This window comes from Anabrus simplex, chromosome 6 (assembly GCF_040414725.1).
Source record: "Anabrus simplex isolate iqAnaSimp1 chromosome 6, ASM4041472v1, whole genome shotgun sequence".
Lineage (NCBI taxonomy): Eukaryota > Metazoa > Arthropoda > Insecta > Orthoptera > Tettigoniidae > Anabrus > Anabrus simplex.
The window spans coordinates 49,186,091-49,209,857 of NC_090270.1; positions in this window are offsets into that span (position 1 = coordinate 49,186,091).

The following is a 23,767-nucleotide window of genomic DNA, read 5'->3' on the forward strand; positions in this document are numbered from 1 at the left end:
GGGTGACCTGCGCTTCTGTGAGGATGAGGCCTTAACTATAATGATATCTAATAATGTTATTGTTTGTACGTCCCACTAAGTACTACGCCGAGGTGCCGGAATTTTGTCTCGCAGAAGTTCCTTTACGTGCCATTAAATCTACTGATACGAGACTGACGTATTGAGCACCTTCAGTTACCACCAGACTGAGCCAAGTTGGGGTCAAAAGGCCAGCGCCTCAACCGTCTGAGCCACTCAGCCTGACATGAAGACGGCACACACACACACAAACATATTCAGTCTCAGAACCAGAAGAATTAACCAATGAAGGATAAAATCCCCGACCTTGGAGGGAGTGGAACCCGGAACCCCTAGGACCAAAGGCTATTATGTTAACCATTTGGCTACGGAGCCCAACATCCCATGTGGTGGAGAACACACAATGTGGTAACAGATAATTCTCTGACTTCCAGTTTTCAATCAAGCCTTTCCTATATTGTGACGGACCCTTCCGGGTCACTAGTTTCATTGTGTAACATCGATATTTCGACCCTTTCTTTGCTATTTCATTTCTTCAGGAACATGTAATATAAATCAAAGACATTACAGAAAGGAAATTCACTCCGACAAATACAGAACAGATAGGATAGAAATAAAAACAACACACTTTCTGGACAAAAGCGAAATCCCTTGTTTAAAGACTCAATAATTATTGTACGTCTGTGTAGCACAAACTCGTGTAAACAATAATGAACTTTAAAAAGGTAATGGGGATTCCCCACCCCTCTTCATGTGCGCTCTTGGAAACGTTCTGGGAGAATGGCACAAGGAACTACTGTACTCAGTTTAGGTGTCCTGATTGGAGTCTACCGGAGTTACAGGAGGGAAGGGCTGACATAAATTGTCTTAGCCTTTACACACGATGTGGCACTAGTCGCTGAACCTCTGAAAATCCAGGTCAATTGTTTCAGACGACAGGAGGCCAAAACGGGACTCAAAGTATCACTGTTGTAGGCCAGCATTCACTCCATAAAGATCCACCCTTCCGACCATCGTGCGGTAGATTTTAGATACAGAGTAATTGTATCTATAAATTGTGTACATAATTTGAAGCGCACAGCCTACATAAGTAGGTGATTACGCAGCGAGTTGGCCGTGCGGTTACGGTCGCGCAACTGTGAGCTTGCGTTCGGGAGATAGTGTGGTTCGAATCCCACCGTCAGCAGCCCTGAAGGCATTATATCCGTGGTTTTCCAGTTTCACACCAGACAAATGCTGTGACTGTACCTTCATTAAGTCCACGGCTACTATTTCCCCAACCCCATCCTTACTATCTTTCCGCCGAAAAACGTCGATGTGTTGGTACGACGTTGAACTAGTACCAAAAAAGTAAGTAGGTGACTGTGACATACTTGAGAAACCCAGTTATTTTGGTACGCAGTCGTTAATCTGGAAATCTACAGGTATTTGCCTGAGGCCACAAGCTACAAACGGAAAGTTTTGTAAAGAGGATGAGATTGGAGCATCATTTAGCCGTTACGCCAAGAAGAATTTGGTAGACAAAAACAAGTTTGGATTTGAAGAGAGTATATAAATGCGTGTGAACATGGAAATGAGTTCTCTGTTTTAGTTACGTCGCACCAACAGAGATAGGACTTTTGTCGACGATGGGATACGAAAGGGCTCAGCGTGGGAAGGAAGCAACTGTGGACTTAATTAAGACACAGCCGCAGCATTTAGCTGGTGTGAAAATAGGAAACCATGTAAAGTTATCTTCAACATTGGGTTCCAACCCACTATCTCCCGAGTACACGCTGATAGCTACGTGCCTCAAACCGCACAACCACTTGCTCGGTGAAGTGAGTAAATAAGTTGGATGGATAAAAAACAAATGACCTTGTTTCAAAGAACGTAAAAGCCGATCGATGTTTATTAAATGCGACAAAGAAGAGGAAAACAAAGTTCCATGGGCACATACTGAGACATGACTCTGTTCTCCAAACCATTGTTGAAGTTAAAGTACTGGGAAAGAGACTCAGGAGACGACCAAGAGTGTCATACAACGGGAACTCCGTCGGTGAAGTGGCATATAGCAACATGAAGAGTCTAGCAGAAGATCGTCAGTTATGGCTACAGGGACAAGAACCAGAAAACCAAACCCCATGGCACTACAGCCCTTGAAAGGCCTTGGCCTACCAAGCGACCGCTGCTCAGCCCAAAGGCCTGCAGATTACGAGGTGTCGTGTGGTCAGCATGACGAATCCTCTCGGCCGTTATTCATGGCTATCTAGACCGGATACAGGGACAAGGCATTGCCGTTAGTAGATGGATGATGATGATGATGGACGAGAGCCAATTGTGAAGGGCACTTGTCTCTAATCAATTTTTCAGCCATTATCCTTTCACCCGTTATGTTTGGGCACTCTTCGTAACTAGGTCAGTCGTCAGCTGTTACTACTGGTAAGAGTTGCTTATATCCGCATGGAAGTTGAAGGTTACGGGCCCCGCCCCTCCCCCCCCCCCCACCCCATAGGAAAAGAACTGCAACAGAAGATGGGATTGTGAACTTCGTAGAAGAGAACTGAACCAAGGTCGGCAATACTACACCAGGAACATATGCTGAACGTGATCTAAGGAAGGCAATCCATAAAACCTAATCATTAGACCTTGCTGGTTAACAACTACTAGAAAAATATATCGCAGTAAGTTGTAAATACGACAAAGAAATTATTTTCAAGTGTAAAACAAGGCTGTCTTGATTGTATTATTATTATTATTATTATTATTATTATTATTATTATTATTATTCTGGCTCCATGGCTAGGTGGTTATCGTGCTGGCCTTTGGCCACAGGAGACCCGGGTTCGATTCCCGGCAGGGTCATGAATTTTAACCTTGATTGGTTAATTTCCCCGGCACGGGGGCTGGGTGTATGTGTTGTCTTCATCGTCATTTCATCCTCATCACGACGCTCAGGTCGCCTTCGGCAGTCAAATCAAAAGACCTGCACGTGGCGACCCGAACCCGTCCTGGGATCGCCCGGCACTAAAAGCCATACGCCACTTCATTTTATTATTATTATTATTATTATTATTATTATTATTATTATTATTATTATTATTATTATTATTATTTCTTTTCGGCCAGCTATGGACCGCGCTATTTCAACCGTTTTCTGTCTAGATTTAACACTCGCCCAACACTCCCGCATCCTTCTACGGCGAGCTTCTTCCGTTCTTCGATTCACGTCTGGCGTGTCTTGATTTTATGCTTTTGTTCGAAATCTCTGTGGACCTTCAAGTTTCTTCTTTAAAGGGTCACCGTTGCAAGATATCGTCAAGTAAGATCCCCATTCTTGCAAATCCTTTTCAACCTCGGTGAACCAGACCACTTTCGTTTCAGACCACTTTCGTTTTCTTATTCAGAAAGCAGATTTGGGTGGAAAATCTTTCTGGTCTCATTTGTTAAGTAACCATAGGAATAAATCCTTCTTTTTTATTAGTGTCTCTTATTTTCTCCCTGTGCAGATATAGTTCATGATTGTGCCTTTTCCTGTATTCTTCATTTTCCTTTACACGGCCCAAGATCTTACTTAGAATCTTCCTTTGTACTAATGAAAGGAATGAACCATATGGATCCTAAAAATTAAGATAATATGATTATCCTCAATAATACAGTATTAAATTATAAGACAAAGAAAACTTAGGGATTTCATATCCTAATCAACCCCCCTTCCAAAACTCTCACCACCAAGGCTAACAATTTTAGCTCACTAGGTAAACAACTTATTGAAGGGGTTTTCTTTGGCTTCTAGTTACTATTATTACGTATTATTATTACTGTGTCGACGTAGTTTATTACAAATATTATTATACAGTCATTCTGTTAAATTCTTTTATAGCAGACTAATCGCACTTTTCTATCGATTTTCTATACAGGGTATTGAGACTTTCCTAAGTCGCTGACTAATTTTACAAATATTATATAAAACTGCATTTAACTTGAAAAATCTGAATATCTGCATTTAAGATGAAAATTAACATTCATTAAACAAAATACACACTCGTCGGACCTTGTACTCACACTTACTTGTTACCTGCTTACTTACACATACGTTATTTGAAGGGCGCCAGCTACCACTCAGTGCAGCAATAATACAATGAGACTCTTGACTATCTCTAGGGTGTGGGGTAATAAGCTTACTTTTGACAACATACCATATAAGTTATGGGAAAAGGAGATTGGCGTTTGGTTTCCCCATTAATTTTGAGGTTAAGATATTTTACCGTCAATGAAATAAAACTATGAATTAATTTGATAGAACAATATATATTCTTTAAATAATATACCGAAAAATAGTGAGTCTTGTTGCGATAAAACAGATGAGAATATGAAATTATGACATTGCAACTGAAAGAAACTAGGCATGAATTTGGATTCTTCTTGACCGGACATTTAACCATTTATACGAAATATTTCCCTCGCTGATTCACTTGACTGTACCTTCAACACTTTGAGTGTAATTACGACGTATTCCTTAGATCTGGTGTTTACTGTAGATGTGTCACGCCTAACTTGGTGATACATCCTTCTGACTGCTTCTTCTCCATATCATCTGACTTCTTTGTAAGTCAATATGGTATTACCTCATGGCAGGTCCAGGGTTGCCCTCTCTGACTCCATGGTAAGCCCTTGCGTCCGTGTCTTCAACTAAGTGACCAACTAACTTTGGCCTCACCCTCTCAATGACCAATGATTAATGGCTCACTGAGTCTTCTCCATCTCTCGTTCACACTCGTTGACTGACCGACTGAGGCCTCTTCATCAAGTAGACTACTTCACTGCTCAGCTTCCGTTTAACTAATGACTGACGCTACAATATGCACCCACCTTTTGTAGACGTTGGTTGACACAGCTACGTAATCTCCAGAAATAACAATGACATACTCCCACAACGCCTCAAACTGTTGCATGTAATGGTGAAATCCCCTGGGGCGGCCGACTCTCTGAGCGAATTTCTAAAAGCTCACGAGGACGTAGCCATAACGTAGCAATGACTTGGCAGAAATGCCAGCAATATTGCACAATGTAAGGATGTCACACTCAACATCTGATATATCTAAACTCTCACTGTACTGGTATTTAATGTTAATCTACATATACGTATATATGCATACACTCAATTACAAATACGCAAGCGACAAGCTTTGCGTAGTGGAATTGAATAATAATTATAACAAAATAATAGTAATCTCACAGATGAAATAATAATAATACGGACATAATAATAATAATAATAATAATAATAATAATAATAATAATAATAATAATAATAATAATATACATATTATCTTGTAACGGGATTTGAACAGTTACAGTATTAGGTACGTTCCAGTCAACAGATTACCAGATTTTGAACATAGGTACGCGACCTGACAAATGTTCAATGCTCTATCGCTTTTATTATTACTATAATTTTTATTATCATCATCATCAAAAACTGATGGATCCTTTAGTGACCCCTGTCATACATTCACGTGCATTTTCGGAAAATCGTGAATTATAATTTCCATTCATGTGAAGTACATAAAGTAGAATAAAGGAATTTCAATTGACGCCGAACAGTGTGGCTAGTAATTAATAAAATCAATAAAGGGTCATAAAAATAAACATTAGAGTGTAAATAGGTCAACGGTGGTGGATGAGCACATATTTTAACATTCCCTTACCTGTCGCTGTGACATGAAATCTGTTTACAATAGAGCGCGTATTGAATTGGTAGCCGCAGTTTGTACATACTACAATACAGAATATATGGACTGAACACTGCGGCTGACCTTTACGCTTAAGGTCACGTTTCGCCAGGGTCCTGCATAAATAATGTGGTAAGCTTTAATGGAACTGTTGGAAAGAGAGGATTGATGCTCGGGAACAATCCAGAGTGACGCGCATCGGCTGTTTGGGACTGCGTGGTAAATGTTTTGACCTGGGAATATAGCTTCAATGTATTCAGTAACAAAAAACTGACATCTGTATAAATACAGTAAAATAATATTTTCTGAACACTTCAAATTTTACCTCTTATTTCGTTTATATCGTTGATAGGGTTTATTTTAATTCACTCATCCCGGGAAAGACCAAATAAGTCAATACTTTTCAGTTTTTAAATTTCTGCAGTAACCTACTAAGCTTACTATCCTTTGATACTAACAAGAAAGTAATTTCGTCATAATATTGAAGAAACAGCCAAATTTTACTTCCAGAAGATTCAAGAACACAAAGCAGTCCCCAGGGAAGAACCAGGTAAGTTATCTTGTTAAAATTCTGAATATTGTTAATAAAAGTGGCTTCAGTCAGATAAGTCAGTTTGTCCTGTATGTAATACATTTTATGTTGTTATTGTGGACGTGAACATTATCTTGTAAATTAATTATTTACAGTGAATTTACACAGCTGCCTCTGTTAAAGAGAACCATTAAATCCTACTTAATAACAATACACAAATTTGACTTACACGCTTTGGTTTTTACTGATCCGCATAAGAAAATAATGCCCGGTCAATGTAGAATAAGTCAGTTTCCTTCCGGATCTAAAGCAGATAATTCATAAATTTTTTAAATTAAACAAAATCCGACAAAAACCAGTATTTGAAAAGCTGTTTCATTTAACGCAGAATGATTTGGCAACATTTGATGACTCGGTGAGTTCGTATTGTTTAAAAAAATAAAATTGCTTCCCCTGAGAACTTCATTTTTTTTTACTTATCTTGTTATTCTCTGAAATTAGTGAATTATTGTCTGGCTATGACGACATCGTGGGGAAATGACAAAAACTTCTCAAAATCTGTAAAGTATTTAAGTTCAGAAATCCTTTCAAATTTTATTTGTACAATTTGCTTTACGTCACATTGACAGAGATAGATCTTATGACGATGATGGGATAGGAAAGGACTAGGAGTAGGAAGGAAACGGCCGTCGCCTTAATTAAGGTACAACCCGAGAATTTGCCTGGTATGATAATGGGAAACCATGGCAAACCATCTTCAGGGCTGCCGACAGTGAGATTCAAACTCACTGTCTCCCGGATGCAAGCTCACAGCTGCGCGCCCCTAACCGCATGGCCAACTCGCCCAGTAAGTTCAGGAATAGACGGGGTGTGCACCGGCCTATACAGGATGTCTCAAACGTCTTGTGTCAAACTGAAACAGGTGATAGTGGGCCCAATGGTTGGAAATGAATATATATCGTGTTATGTATATACACATATGTACAGCGCATAACAACAACGTAGCTCATAGCCATTGGTCAAAGTGACGACCGCCAGTCTCAATGCATGTACTGCAAGGGCGCAAGCAGTTCTGCCGCATTCTCGCAAAGATCATGTGTGTCTGTTGTACACTGGAACAGGCAGCGGGTGATAAACAGCGTACAAGCCCGGACCACCAAACAGGCGTACTGTACACAACTTAGTTCATAGCACGTGTGTCATGTGACGACCGCATGTATCGCGCCGGCGAATTAACCTGTCCCGCACGACCACCACTATCTCTCGTGTCAGTTGTCCATTGCATCAGACAGCTCGTCATGTGTCTATAGTGAGGTGTGTTATTGTGTACAGTGCATGAATCGTAGTCAGAGATGGAACGTTACTTGTCACAAGATTTGGAAGACATGCATTTCATGTATGGTGCGGCTGGATGTAGTGCGCATAAAGCAGAAGGAATGTACAGAGAACGCTTTTACAGCCGTCATCCTAACTGGAGGAAGTTTATCTCCGTGGATACAAACTTACGAGAGACGGGGTCATTCGCACCACAGAGAGCCGGCCCACGTCGCCGCTAGAGACATGTCCGGACACCAGACTTTGAGGAGATTGAGTTGGATCGTGTGGCCGACCACCCAGCAATAAGCACCCGTCAAGATGCCCGTGAAACGCGCACTTTGAAGGATGCAGTGTAGAGAGTACTGGTGGAACAGGTATTACACCCCTGTCATAAAGAAGGTGTGCAAGCACTGGGACCAACGGATTTTGAGCCCCGCGTTCACTTCTGTCAATGGATTATCCACCGCAGTGCAGTAGTGCCGAACCTTGTACAGTTTGTATCGTTCAGGGATGAGACCTCAAGAGTAGTATAATAGGAGAGTTCGGCCGCCTCCTCCCGCGGGAAATTTGAATTCTGGCGGGAAATTTGAATTTTGGCGGGAAATTTGAATTTTGGCGAGAGATTTGAATTTGTAAACAAAGCCACGTGCTTTTTCACAGCTGTCATCGACAACAACGCATCGCTAACCTCACTGCTGCCATCTTGACGGACCTAAACCTCAGTAGTGCCAACTTAACCTAACTAGCGCGAGGTAAACAAAGCCACGTGTTTTTGACAGCCACGTGCTTTTTGACAGATAACAACGCATCGCTAACCTCAGTACTGCCATCTTGACGGGCCTAAACCTTAGTGGTACCAACTTAACCTAACTAGCGCGTGGTAAACAAAGATACGTGCTTTTTGACAGCCACGTGCTTTTTGACAGATAACAATGCATCGCTAACCTCAGTACTGCCATCTTGACGGGCCTAAACCTCAGTAATACCAACTTAACCTAACCAGCGTGTGGTAAACAAAGCCACGTGCTTTTCTGACAGCTGTCATCCGCCATCTTTAATCTATAGAGCACAGTGCTGCCCTCTTTAGCTACTTACCTTTGAAATGTGGTGGCGGATAATTTGAAAAATGCTTTTTGACAGCAGCCATCTTGCATCGCAAACCTCAGTGCTGCCCTCTTTAGCTAGATACCTGTGGTGGCAGACAATTCCACGTGACAGCAGCCATCTTTGAGCACAGTGCTGCCCCTCTTTGTGGCGGCGGGAAATTCCACGTGCTCTTGTTTGGAAACAAACTCACGTGCTATTTTCTGACAGCTGTCATCCGCCATCTTGCATCACAAACCTCAGTGCTACACTCTTTAGCTAGATACCTTTGAAATGTGGTGGCGGCAAATTCTACATGCTCTTGTTTGGAAACAAACCCATGTGCTTTTCTGACAGCTATCATCCGCCATCTTTAATCCAGAGAGAACCGTGCTGCCCTCTTTAGCTACTTACCTTTGAAATGTGGTGACGGCAAATTCCACGTGCTCTTGTTTGGAAACAAACCCATGTGCTTTTTTGACAGCTATCATCCGCCATCTTTAATCCAGAGAGAACAGTGCTGCACTCTTTAGTTGAAATGTGGTGGCGGCAAATTCCACGTGCTCTTGTTTGGAAACAAACCCATGTGCTTTTCTGACAGCTGTCATCCACCATCTTTAATCCAGAGAGAACAGTGCTGCACTCTTTAGTTGAAATGTGGTGGTGGCAAATTCCACGTGCTCTTGTTTGGAAACAAACCTATGCGCTTTTCTGACAGCTGTCATCCGCCATCTTTAATCCAGAGAGAACAGTGCCGCACTCTTTAGTTGAAATGTGGTGGCGGCAAATTCCACGTGCTCTTGTTTGGAAACAAATTCTATTCGCTCTTCAGCTGTCATCCACCATCTTTAATCAAGAGAGCACCGTGCTGCCCTCTTTGTGGTGGCGGATAATTTGAAAATTCTTTTCGACAAGCAGCCATCTTTAATCCAGAGAGAACAGTGCTGCCCTCTTTAGCTACTTACCTTTGAGGCGGTTAATTTGAAAAATTCTTTTCGACAAGCAGCCATCTTTAATCCAGAGAGAACAGTGCTGCCCTCTTTAGCTACTTACCTTTGAGGCGGTTAATTTGAAAAATTCTATTTAACAAGCTGCCATCTTTAATGAAAAGAGCATCGTGGTGCTATCTTGCGGGTAAATTTTACGTCACAGCTGCCATCCACCATTTTGCATTGCTAACCTTAGTGCTGCCCTCTTTAGCTACTTACCTTTGAAAAAAAATCTATTTGACAAGCTGTCACCCGCCATCTTGCATCGCAAACCTCAGTGCTGCACTCTATGTGGTGGCGGATAATTTGAAAAATCTTTTTGACAAGCAGCCATCTTTAATCAACAGAGCACCGTGCTGCCATCTTTAGCTACCCCCATCTTACATCGCTTACCTCGCTGCTGCACTCTTTAGTTGAAATGTGGTGGCGGTAAATTCGAACAAGTTTAATCACGCATCGGCAAAGCTAGAGTAAGCACGTGCTGCAGTGATGACGTCATCATGCATGTTTAGACTTGTCCGTTTTCTTAAGAGTAAGTCGGTGTAAGGAATGCAATAAGTATGCATCATAAAAACAAGAGTTTGCATGTGCTGCAGTGATGACGTTATTGTGCATGTTTAACCCCGTTCGTTGACTAAAAGCTTTAGTCTTCGAGAAACAGTGGTAGAGAGTGGAGTGCAAACATGACGAAAACATTAATAGTTGATGTGCAAGGCTTTAAAGTAAACGGAAACAAATTTGTGTTTAAAGAGGTGGCTGTGTTAGATTGCAGCGTGTTGTGGGCACCAAAACTTGTTAGTTTAGTATTTAGTCCACCGTTCCCTTACTGTTTGCAAACAGATGAAGATAAAAAGCAGACTCAGTGGATTGAAAACAATTTAGGTTTGAAGTGGGAAGAAAAAGGAATACCTTATCGTTTTCTACCTTTAATGATGAATGCACATTTGTCAAGAGCAGATCTTGTTCTTTTAAAGGGTTGTGAAAAGAAAGAATGGTTGCGTGATTTTCTACCATCATCGTGTGAAGTTATCAACATGCATGAATTGGGGTGCCCATCATTTAAAACTCTTCCGAAAGAGCATAGTAGAGAAACAAGTAAACAGTCTTTACAACATGTATGCATGCTCTTTGATTGGTTGTGTCGCAGTGCATGCCGGGAAGTGAACAACATATGTAAACTGCAGTGTCGAAATAACCTTAGTGTAAAAGAAACATTTGTAGAGTAAAGACATCATGTCATTTCTAACAGATACTAAGTGTAACGCAGTTGAAAAGGCGATCGTAAAGTTTTATGCATGCAAAAAGAAACTAAACACTTTTACAGAACAAGAGTTAAATGCATTACCAAAGGCATTTTTGGTTAATGTAGCTGCGAATGCTGTAAAGAAGATTTGTGATAAGGTGCCTCGTGAGTGGACTCAAGATCCTGTTTTGTCAGAGCTTCAAACGTGTAGTTTACAAAATGAACACGTGAGTTTAGGTAGAAGACCTTCTGTGAGACAGTGCCGTACATGTCAACTAATTAAACTGTATCACGGACCTAAAACTAACGAGTTGTCTTCGCTTATAAACACTTATCATGGCTGTGGAGAGAGTAAACAAGGAAAAGGTGAAGAAACGTGCTGGGAGAAAGATGAGGAAGCATGTTGGGCGTGGACTCATCAATAGAGTGATTGATCTTCTTTTCTTCGTGCTTCATCTCCCCTGCGGCCCTAGAACACGTTCGCCTGACACGTAGTTACATGCTGCCTGCATAGAGTATGTCGTGTAGCTGTTAAAATCTGCTTCGTAAAGTTATGCTGTATGTGTGTGTGTGTGTGTGTGTGTGTGTGTTATTACCTAGTGCTTTAGCTGCTCAGAAGAATATAGCAGCATTTGTCGTTGTTGGTGTAATAAAACGAAAACTGAGTGACAAAGACTGCAAAATAAACAAAGGATAAAAATGTATATATATATATATATATATATATATTCTAAAATAAATATGAATTGTCAAAACATATTACAGGTGTTGTTTAATCCTACAGCATGTCCTAGTGACTTGGAAGAAAGGAAACGTAGAGGATTAAAAGAAAACACACATAAGATTTAAAGTACATCCTCTTTATTAATCCATGAATTAAAGCTGTTATTAAAACCAAGCCATTTAACATACAGTTTATTGCCACGACGTCGAATAACACGTTCAACTAAATAGTGATCAGGATATTTTGTTTTCTGCAGTTCTTCGATGTAGAATCCTCCTTCAATAGGCTGTCCTCTGAGATCGCGAAGTAAATACGTAACTGGATTAGTAAGCTTAACACTTCTGATTTGAAACATTTCAGTGCTCCAGTTAGGTTTGTATCCTTTTGCAAAGATAGACTTGTGTTTGCTGATGCGAACAAAATCACTTTCTTTAAAGCGATGGCGACGTGGATCAGCTGTTGTAATTACAAGATGAATAGCATTTATACGAGGTGTATTCTTTGTAACAAGACGTGGCTTTGTTCCGATAGTGCGATGAGGTGTACCGTTGTAGGTAGATAAAAGTCTAGGTAGCAGATCAATCCAACGATATGAACCTTGCGCTGTAAATTCTCGCCACATCATTGTTTTGAGTGTACGATTAAAGCGTTCTACAACACTTGCCTTGAGATTGCTGAACGTAGAGTAGTGTTGAATGCCAAGTAACTTGAGGTAAGAAGAAAAATCCTTGTTGTAAATCTCTTTACCTTGATCAGTTTGAAGAAGCCTTGGGCAGCGTTTCGATTCTTCAACAATATGTTTAAATGCTTCTTTAACTTGAGCTGCTGTTTTAGAACGCACGGGTTGTGCAAAAGCAAACTTCGAGTACACATCGATAACAGTAAGTAGATACTTATACCCCTTATTACTAGAGGCATATGTTATCATTTCTACTAAGTCTGCTTGCCAGAGATCATCTTTTCCTCGTGTAATAACGCGTCTGCGACAGTAGGTGCGACGTGCTGGATTATGTAACTCATGTGCGATGTTTACCTTTACAGGTGAGATCTTCTCTTGACGAGCCATTACAAAATAATACCGGCATAACGTAGTTCTCTTTCTATTTCTAGAATTTCTGATCCGTGACCAGTGTGACTAGCCTCTTGCGATGCTCTTAAAAGTTGTAATCGTTCAACGAGTAAGTTTGGGTCATTCCAGTATCTTACATCCACATACGGCAACAAAGGCTTGTAGATAACATCAAGACTACGTGCAGTCGGAAACAGCTTAGAAATAAACTCACGATACTTGTAACTCTTATTCGCATCTACAGCTTCTGTTCTCTTGTAATTACGTCGTGTTGCATCAGTAGCAAAAAGTATTGCTTTATATTTTTTAAGATCATCTTGTAAAATTATATCCTTGTCAGGTATTCGTGAGAAAAGACGTTCTAAGAGTCCTTTCGTAGGTTTATAGGTAACACCTTTTACAATGAGTTTGTTGTTATTAATCTTAACATTTGAATTTCCTATCCGGAAACAGTCATCTTCGTAGCGAATACCGTAGGTAGTGTCAGTTTGTCCTGTAAAAAGATTTTCTATATAAGGTGCAAAGAGAGATCCATAGGTATCTTGAATAAAAGTTCTAAACTGATTGCGATACTCTGGTGTAATCATAACCTCAGACAAAGATGGTAGATTTTGCGTCGGTGTAGTAGGTGTTTCAGCAATAACATCTGTAGTTAAAAACTCAACACGCTTAGATGGTGATGTATCATTAAGTTCTTCTTCTTCTTCTTCTTCCTAATTTTCCTCTTCTTGATCTACATCCTGCTTCTTCTCTTCCTTATCTTGTTTATGCTTTTCTTCTTCATGCTTCTCTTTATGATATGATGTTTGCATAGAAGCAAAACTTGAAGTAGACTGCGGTAATGAAGTAGAATTAAAAATTTCTTTGAGTGGTGTACTTAGTTGTGTTTTTTAAAATAAATCCGTGTCTGCTTGAATACGTTTAAGCTCCTTAAATTTCCGTCGAATATTGTTTCGAGCTTGGATGATATGTTTTGTGATCTCCTTGCTAGATGTTAACATGATGATGGTTTTTAATCAAGTAGTTACTGTAATTCTGTGTTAATGCATATAAAACGATCGAAACCCATGCAATATCGTCCATGCTGTACATCACTTTCTTTATCAATAACTAAAAAGCTGTAACGGTGTAATGACCAACATTTAGCACACATACGTATAAAGTCATCGAATGTCATATCAGTGTTAACATGATCGTTATACACATGTCGCATGTTGCGCTCATCTTGCCGGAAAAGCACAATAACATTTGCGTTGTCGCGTATCAACTGCTTAGGCACACGAGAATATGTTTGGCACAAATAGATGCAATCAACATATTTATGCCGAACCATACTAAAGAATGCACGAATAACGTTTTGCTGTTCTGTTGCGACATCATCAAAGATCATAAGAGAATTAGGAAGCACATCGTCTGGTGATGGTACTTGCTCATGCGAATTAAATTTAAAATATCTTATTCCATCTTTAACTAGATCGTGCATTACAGTTTGTAGAATAGTATATAGCGGCTGATAGGGTGACTTTGCGAAAACGTAAATATTCTCGAAGCGTACACCATTTACAGAAGTAATAAGTGTGAGTAAAAGATTTGTTTTCCCGCATCCCAACGGGCCTGATATAATACACCGAACAGTAAAAGGAAACAACGTTCCATGACGTTTTCCTGTAGTTGTACTAGAACTAGGTAAGAGATGTGGTACAATGTCGGTAACAGGTAGCGTGTCTTGCTGCTTTATAATCTTCATGTTAACTGAATCATAAAGTACGTAATAGTAATATATATATTAAACTAGTAAAGTCGTGTCCAGCATGGTAAAACAACGATATCCAATTGACATGAAGAAGAAGAAGAAAGTAAAACTGTTGGATGGAAAGATGTTATTAAGGCTGCGCAAAAAGCTATTCGAGGGGAATACAATCCTCGTGTAGCTATTACTAAAGCGTTACGCGCAGCAAGAGCGAGAATTTCTCCAAAGTGCAGAGCAATATTTAGTAAACGTGCACGAATTATTCCTGTACCAAAACGAGGAGGATTTCTTCCTGCGCTGTTTGCTGGCATAGCAGCTTTAGGGTCATTGCTAGGTGGTGCTAGTGGTGTAGCGAGAACTGTCAAAGCTGTAGAAGAAGCGAAACAACAGTTGAAAGAGAGTGAACGTCATAACAAGACGATGGAGGCAATTGCGTTACGAGGCAAAGGTATGAACATGAAGCTAGCGCCATACAAGAAAGGGCTTGGTATCTACATTTCTCCAAAAAATGTCTACTGAATGCACTGCCATATCGAGCTCTAACGCATGATGAAGTTTTTACGTTTGCTAAACAACTAGGAATTCATTATTTTCGAGGAGTGTATATGCGCGATCAACTACAAGTACGCCCACGTGAACGTGAAAGTGCCGTAATTAACTTGGACGACAGTCGTGGACCTGGAACTCATTACGTTGCTTATGTAAAACGTAAATCTAAAGTATGGTATTTTGATAGCTATAGAGACTTACCTCCTCCTTTTGAGCTCATACGTTATTTCGGAAGCAGTGCGGACATTGTTTACAATAAAAACCGTGTGCAAAACTTTAATACACGCATGTGCGGACGATTATGTCTTATGTTCTTATATCAAACCCAGGCAGTAGAGAAAGTGCATTGTCTACGTGATGACGAACAGTGAAAGAACGTTTTCTGTACGTGGAGAAGGACCTGAAACAACCGTCTATTTTAATCCACCAATCGAACTTAGCTATCAGCCGCATAGTCTTTGACTAGTATCGTTTGAAAGCTACAATAAAATCTATAATGTGCGTGATGGTGTAAACAAGTTCTATTACGATGAGTATGTGCTAACACTACCCTCAGGTAGTTATACAGTAGACGATATTCACGACTATATTGAAAGTACATTAATTGATCAGTTTGGGGAAGATATTTTTAGTAATCATAATTACAAGTTCTCAATCACTATAAGCAACATTACGCATAAATGTGTTATTGAATCATCATTTAAGATTGACTTCAAATCACAACCTGATTCGATTGGACCACTGCTTGGATTTTCATCGAGGGAGCTCCTACCGAACGTACGTTACGAGTCTGATCAACCTATAAAACTCTTCGATGATTATAATGTGAACATTACTTGTAATATTATTACAGACTTGAATAGTAATCTACAACCTTCGCACGTCCTGCACGACTTTATTGTTACAGAGGAACGTGGATATACTATTTGTGAGAAACCAGCAGTAGTTCTTTATCATCCTGTGTCTGTAAAACACATTAGCAACATTACTGTTAGACTTGTAAATAAACATAATCAGCTTATTCATTTAGATCAGCACGCGAACGTAGCTTACAAACTACATCTTAAACCAGTATGAAAACTATCTATAAAACACGGTGTACATTCCGAAGACATACTACATGTGTGCAGAGACTCATCGAGTTAACAGATACCCATAAGCAGATACTCCAAGATTTAGGATATACACTACTACAACAGAATGGAAGAAATGCTAGACATTACGAATACAGTAGAAAGTCGTGAAGGTGTAGTACGAAGTGAGCTTCATTCCTATCAACCTTTTACGTTTGGATTAAATAACAATGATGAAATTCATTTTATTATTAATCAACAAGATGTTTACACCTTACTACATGAAAGCTACCTCTATATTGAAAGACGACTAGACAAGTCTGATGGAAGTGGACCAAGCATTCACAACTAAACAACCATCCTCTAGCTTTTCTCTTTTCTGAAGCGCGATATGAAGTAAATAATGTTGAAAGAGATCGAACGAAGAATGTTGGTATTACAAGTGCAATGAAACTCTACCCTTCTTTCTGTGATGAAGAAAGTAATCTTTTGCGGATGGCTGGATGGTGTCCAAAAGCTACTAACAACTGGATGATTAATGAGGATGGAACTTTTACGGGTATGTTATCACTGAAACATATCTTTGGTTTCGCAGAAGACTTTACACGTAAAACAAGCAAAACAAGAGCTTATTCTAATCCGTGATCGAAGTGATTACAATTCTCTTAAAGCAGTAGAAACACCTGTAGAATCGAAAATAACACTGCATCGTATACTGTGGCGGACTCCACATGTAACCTTATCTGATCGTGAAAAACTTCGATTGCTCAAGATTGTAGAAAATGATACACCATTACCTATACGTTTTAGAAGTTGGGAGCTGCATGAATATCCTGTGTTACCACCTACAAACAAGCATAGCTGGGCTGTTAAAACATCACGTTTTACTGAGAAGCCCTTGTACATTATTTTTGGATTTCAAACTAATCGTAAATTCAATCACGAAAAAGATAGCTCACTGTTTGATCACTGCAAATTAAGACACGTTAGACTATATCTCAACGGAATTACGTATCCCTACGAAAACATCGATATTAACTTTGAGAAAAATAAGTTTGGGATGCTCTATGACATGTTTTGTAAATTTCAATCATCGTATTATCAGAAAGAAGATCGTCCGCTATTTACACCTCAAGAATTTAAAAATAAAGCACCGATTGTAGTTATAGACTGCTCTTATCATGAAGAATCTATAAAAGAATCTCCTGTTGATATTCGTTTAGAATTTGAAACATCTGAAAACATTCCTGCTAACACAGCAGCCTATTGTCTTATTATTCATATGAGTGATGTGACTTACCATCCGCTAACGAATATTGTTACGAGACTATAAATAAGAATAGATCTTTTTCATTTTCATTAGTGTGTGCTTCGACATCGTACGCTATGGAACAAAACTGTAAATGTGCATGCTGTTTGCATGCTCATACGCAACATCTTATTTATGTTTCACGAGTGAGTGAGGCTATTAAGATGTTCTATAAACGTAGATCGTCGATGCCGAAACATCTTATTCAATACTTACCACCAGGATTTTTATATACGTACGCTGCCTCTTACGTACATCATTTTTGGGACATCCTTCCTCTACACAGTAAGATGTCGATCGAAGTAGCTTTATGCAGAACTTGTGAACGACATTACAAGCATCGAGGAGAAAATGGTGATGATGATTGGGATGGACCAAATCCGAGGATTGAACACTGTACACAGTGTATGAATGAAATTTCTCTAGTACCTCATGATGATGATGATGATTCCGAAAAGGAATAACAGCAAGGTAAGAAGTATATGATCTTCTCTGTAAAGCATAACATACTTAGTATAATATATTTCTAAATGTTTTGTTTAATTTGAATGTTGCAGGAGGCATTTCAGAAGCATACGTTGTTAAGAAGCACACCAACCTTGTCAGCAGCAAAAACGAACACTGTTGTAGTACATTTGTAAATAAATATTTGATCGCATTCAAAAAATGATGTACTTATTGCATTGCTTTACACCGACTTACTCTTAAGAAAAACGATCAGGTCTAAACATGCACAATGACGTCATCACAACAGCACGTGCTTACTCTAGTTTCCCCGATGCATGTTTAAACTTGTTCGAATTTACCGCTACCACATTCCTTTACACCGACTTACTCTTAAGAAAACGGACAAGTCTAAACATGCATGATGACGTCATCACTGCAGCACGTGCTTACTCTAGCTTTCCCGATGCGTGATTAAACTTGTTCGAATTTACCGCCACCACATTTCAACTAAAGAGTGTAGCAGCGAGGTAAGCGATGTAAGATGGCGGTAGCTAAAGATGGCAGCACGGTGCTCTGTTGATTAAAGATGGCTGCTTGTCAAAAAGTTTTTTTTCAAATTATCCGCCACCGCATAGAGTGCAGCACTGAGGTTTGCGATGCAAGATGGCGGGTGACAGCTTATCAAATAGATTTTTTTTTCAAAGGTAAGTAGCTAAAGAGGGCAGCACTAAGGTTAGCAATGCAAGATGGTGGATGACAGCTGTGACGTAAAATTTACCCGCAAGATAGCACCACGGTGCTCTTTTCATTAAAGATGGCAGCTTGTTAAATAGAATTTTTCAAATTAACCGCCTCAAAGGTAAGTAGCTAAAGAGGGCAGCACTGTTCTCTCTGGATTAAAGATGGCTGCTTGTCGAAAAGAATTTTTCAAATTAACCGCCTCAAAGGTAAGTAGCTAAAGAGGGCAGCACTGTTCTCTCTGGATTAAAGATGGCTGCTTGTCGAAAAGAATTTTTCAAATTATCCGCCACCACAAAGAGGGCAGCACGGTGCTCTCTTGATTAAGGATGGTGGATGACAGCTGAAGAGCGAGTAGAATTTGTTTCCAAACAAGAGCACGTGGAATTTGCCGCCACCATATTTCAACTAAAGAGTACGGCACTGTTCTCTCTGGATTAAAGATGGTGGATGACAGCTGTCAGAAAAGCACATGGGTTTGTTTCCAAACAAGAGCACGTGGAATTTGCCACCACCACATTTCAAAGGTAAGTAGCTAAAGAGGGCAGCACTGTGCTCTATAGATTAAATATGGCGGATGACAGCTGTCAGGAAAGCACATGGATTTGTTTATCTCGAGCTAGTGAGGTTAAGTTGGTAGCACTAAGGTTTAGGCCCGCCAAGATAGCAGCAATGCCGATGACAGGTGACGAATTTTACATCTACTACGATAAAGAGGGCAGCACAGTGCTCTGTGGTTTAAAGATAGCGGATGACAGCTGTCAAAAAGCACGTGGCTTTGTTTACCACGCGCTGGTTAGGTTAAGTTGGTATTACTGAGGTTTAGGCCCGTCAAGATGGCAGTACTGAGGTTAGCGATGCGTTGTTGTCTGTCAAAAAGCACGTGGCTGTCAAAAAGCACGTGGCTTTGTTTACCACGCGCTAGTTAGGTTAAGTTGGTACCACTAAGGTTTAGGCCCGTCAAGATGGCAGTACTGAGGTTAGCGATGCGTTGTTGTCTGTCAAAAAGCACGTGGCTGTCAAAAAAACACGTGGCTTTGTTTACCTCGCGCTAGTTAGGTTAAGTTGGCACTACTGAGGTTTAGGCCCGTCAAGATGGCAACAGTGAGGTTAGCGATGCGTTGTTGTCGATGACAGCTGTCAAAAAGCACGTGGCTTTGTTTAAAAATTCAAATTTCCCGCCAAAATTCAAATTTCCCGCCAAAATTCAAATTTCCCGCGGGAGGAGGCGGCCGAACTCTCCTATTATACTACTCTCAAGCACCCATTATGGTGTTTTCAACAGCCGGAACAGCCCTGTTTGTAGAGAGGACAATCCACACGCCACCTACATCGGTTGCCACCGGCAACGGTTCTCTGTCAACGTATGGGCGGGCATTGTTCAAGATCACTTAATAGGACATTATTTGCTGCCTTCCCATTTGACTGGTCCACATTACCCGCTATTCCTGCAAGATGTGCTGCCACAGCTCCTGGAGATTGTACTCTTTGTTGTCCGTGGAAGGATGTACATTAAACACGACGGTGCACCAGCCCACTTCGTTATTAATGCCTGCGAGCACCTGAACAACACGTACCCTAATCGTTGGATGGAATTGTAAGTTCTGTCCCATGGCCCACGCGATCGCTGGATCTCACATATCTGGACATTTTCCTCTATGATTACGTCAAGTCGTCGTTGTATGAAGCCCTGTAGAAGCGGATGAAGACCTGCTTGCTAGGGTCCAAGCTGCCTGTCTCCTGATACAGCAGACACCAGTGATCTTTGAGAGAGTGCGGCAGAACATCATGCACCGTTGCCATGCATGCACTAAGACTGGCGGTCGTCACCTTGGACAATTATTTTGAGCTACGTTGGTGTTATGCTGTGTATGTCCATAACACAATAAATATGCAATTCCGACCGTTGGTTCCCTATCTCAGTATAATCGGTCGACCTACTATCACGTATTTCAGTTTGACCCAAAAGGTATCAGACCCCCTGTATATTATTGGATTAGTAAACAGTGGCGTTGCAATATTAAGGGGAACAAAAGGGCAATCAGTCCCTTGACCTTACCTGCATGGAAAATACACACATACACACATACACACACACACACACACCAAGGCACTGCAGCCCTTGAAGGGCCTGGGCCTACCAAGCTACCGCTGCTCAGCCCGAAGGCCTGCAGATTACGAGGTGTCGTGTGGTCAGCACTTAGAATCCTCTCGGCTGTTATTCTTGGCGTTATGGACCGGGGCCGCTATCTCACCGTCATATAGCTCCTCAATTCTAATAACGTAGGCTGAATGGACTTCGAACCAGCCCTCAGGTCCAGGTAAAAATCCCTGACCTGGCCGAGAATCGAACTCGAGGCCTCCGGGTAAGAGGCAGGCACGCTACCGCTACACCACAGGGCCGGCACCGGCATGGAACACCGGTACCTAATTCACGATGTCCGATTATTTCCGTTCTTTTATGACGAACAAGTGACTTTAGAGACTTCATGTAACAATAATGTTATTTGCTTTACGTCCCACTAACTACTATTTACGGTTTTCGAAGACGCCGAAGTGTCAGAATTTAGTTCCGCAGGTATTCTTTTAAGTGTCAGTAAATCTACCGACACAAGGCTGAAGTATTTGAGCATCTTCAAATACCACCGGACTGAGTCAAGATCGAACCTGCCAAGTTGGGTTCAGAAAGTCAGTGCCTCAACCTTCTGAGCCACTCAGCCCGGCGAGACTTCATGTTATTCCACAAAGGTTAGTAAAGATTTGGGTATGCCTGCAAGGAGTTGACAAACGTAAAAAAATTAACAACTCTCTGTGGAAGGATACCTTGCAGAATTCAGCTGTGACGAGACAGTGGAGGGTTGCATGGTTGCCATAGAAACAGCTTGCTCCCCTCCGTACAACTACCGAGAGACTGTCGCAAGTATTACGTTGCATTACACAAGTCAACTATATAAACTGCACTTCGCCAGCACTTAAATAAGCCTGGGGACTGACGTTCATTGATTTTCAAAATAATTCAGGAGTCTGCCTCCATGGCTAAACGTTTAGCGTGCTGGCCTTTGCTCATAGGGGCCCCGGGTTCGATTCCCGGCAGGGTCGGGAATTTTAACCTTAATTGGTTAATTCCCCTGGCGCGGGGACTGGGTGTGTGTGTGTGTGTGTGTCGCTTTCATCATCAATTCATCCTCATCATGACGCGCAGGTCGCCTACGGGAGTCAGATTATAAGAACTGCACCAGGCCTCTCCGGAAACCACTCGGCATTTCATTTCAAGTTTATTCAAGAGGATAAACTTAACATTTACGTGCGATTATATTCCCTAACTTCGTAACAAGTATTATTATTATTATTATTATTATTATTATTATTATTATTATTATTATTATTATTATTATTATTATTCGCCTTTTCCCAATCTCTTTGGCCCAGTTTTACGGCCAGATGCGCTCCCTGTCGCCAACCTTAAGTGGAGATATATATTCACTATTGAGAATTTCTGTGCTTGTTCTTGCTGTTTGTGAGTAGATGAAGAAAAGTGTATTAGGACGATCATAAATACCCAGTCACAGAGCTAGAGGAATTAACTATAAGCCCTTCTCAGTTTAAGTTATCAACCCGGTCGGAAATCGAACCAGGGGCCCCTTGAGCCGAGGGCTAGTATGCGGACCCTTCATCCATGAAGGCTGGTTATTATTTTTCTTTTTTAAGTTGATTTATGTCGCACCGACACAGATAGGTCTTACGGCGACGATGGGATAGGAAAGGGTTAAGAGTGAGAAGGAAGGAGCCATGGACTTCCTTAAGGTGCAGCCCCAGCATTTGCCTGGTGTGAACCTCTGAAACCACAGAAAACCATCTTCAGGGCTTTTTCTTATGTTGAAACCATTTCTTAGCTACGTAGGGTTTCCCATACTAAGAAAAACGTAAAATTAGGAAATTTTCTCAATTGTGCCGAAATTTGACGGGCTAAAGGGCCTGGAAAGATTTTAAATTGTGGGTCTTGGATAGCTCTATCAACTGAAGAAAAAACAAATTTCGAAAATCACTTCCGGCCTAAATGCAGTTCCGGAGAAACAGCCTAAAATCGATTTTTTCTCTACTCTTCTCCTTTTTGATTCAAATCCTAGCAAAATGAATTTATTTACGTAATTACTTCTGTAAAGTGCACCTTGGTCAATACCCTCAGGCGGTCTTGTATGAGAAATACCCCCCCCCCCCGTATGTAGTTATAAGGGCCTAACTGAAACTCTGCAAACCTCTGCAATGACTCACATTAGCGCTCGTAGTGACAGAAAAAGGCAAACTGCTAATCTAATCGACTAGATAACGTTGATTAAGAAAAGTATTGTAATTTTTAGGAATAAATAAAGAATATATTCTCATACTTTATTACATTTTATTCACCTAAAAGTCGTAGCTCAAGTCCCTAGGATGATTTTAACGTTGAGTCGCTTACCTGAAGGGTAGAACTGTGGATTTTCCCTTACCATTTTGCTTCACGTCGCACCGACACAGATAGGTGTTATGGCGACAATGGGATCGGGAATGCCTAGAAGTGGGAAAGAAGCGGTCTTGGCTTTAATAAAAGTACAACCCCATCATTTGCCTGGTGTGAAAATAGGAAACCGAGGAAAACTACAGTATCTTCGAGGCTGCTGGCAGTGGGATTCTAACCCACTATCTCCCGAACTGTTATTATTATTATCATTATTATTTCGCCGTTATGCCCAATAAAAATAGAGCATTTGAACTTGTTAGCTTGGTCTGACCAGCTTCTTTTTCTTCTTCTCCTACTCCCAAAATCTCTTCATGAATTCGCCACGGTGTTTTCCGTTCTTTTGTCCACTGTTTTTCAGGTGCATTTTTCAGTTTTTTCCACAAATCTGTGACTTGCAACCAGAATTCCAAAGACTTTACCATTTTTATTGTATCTTCTGTAGTGTTTTTTTCCTGTAAATTCTGCTTAATCTCTTCCAACAATTTGATCTTGACCTTCTTTGAATTAATTATAGTTAATTATTTTTAGCCAATCTATTATTGTCCATTCTACATATGTGATCTTACGAGGGTTGCTCCAGGCTAAAATAGACACAGGATTTTTTACTTTTTTACTTCTTACGCCCAAATAAGGAGCACGTTTGAACTTACTAGCACATTTTGTTTGTTATTCTTTCCGCCCCACCTTCTCACTGTGTTCCTTTCTACCTCGTTT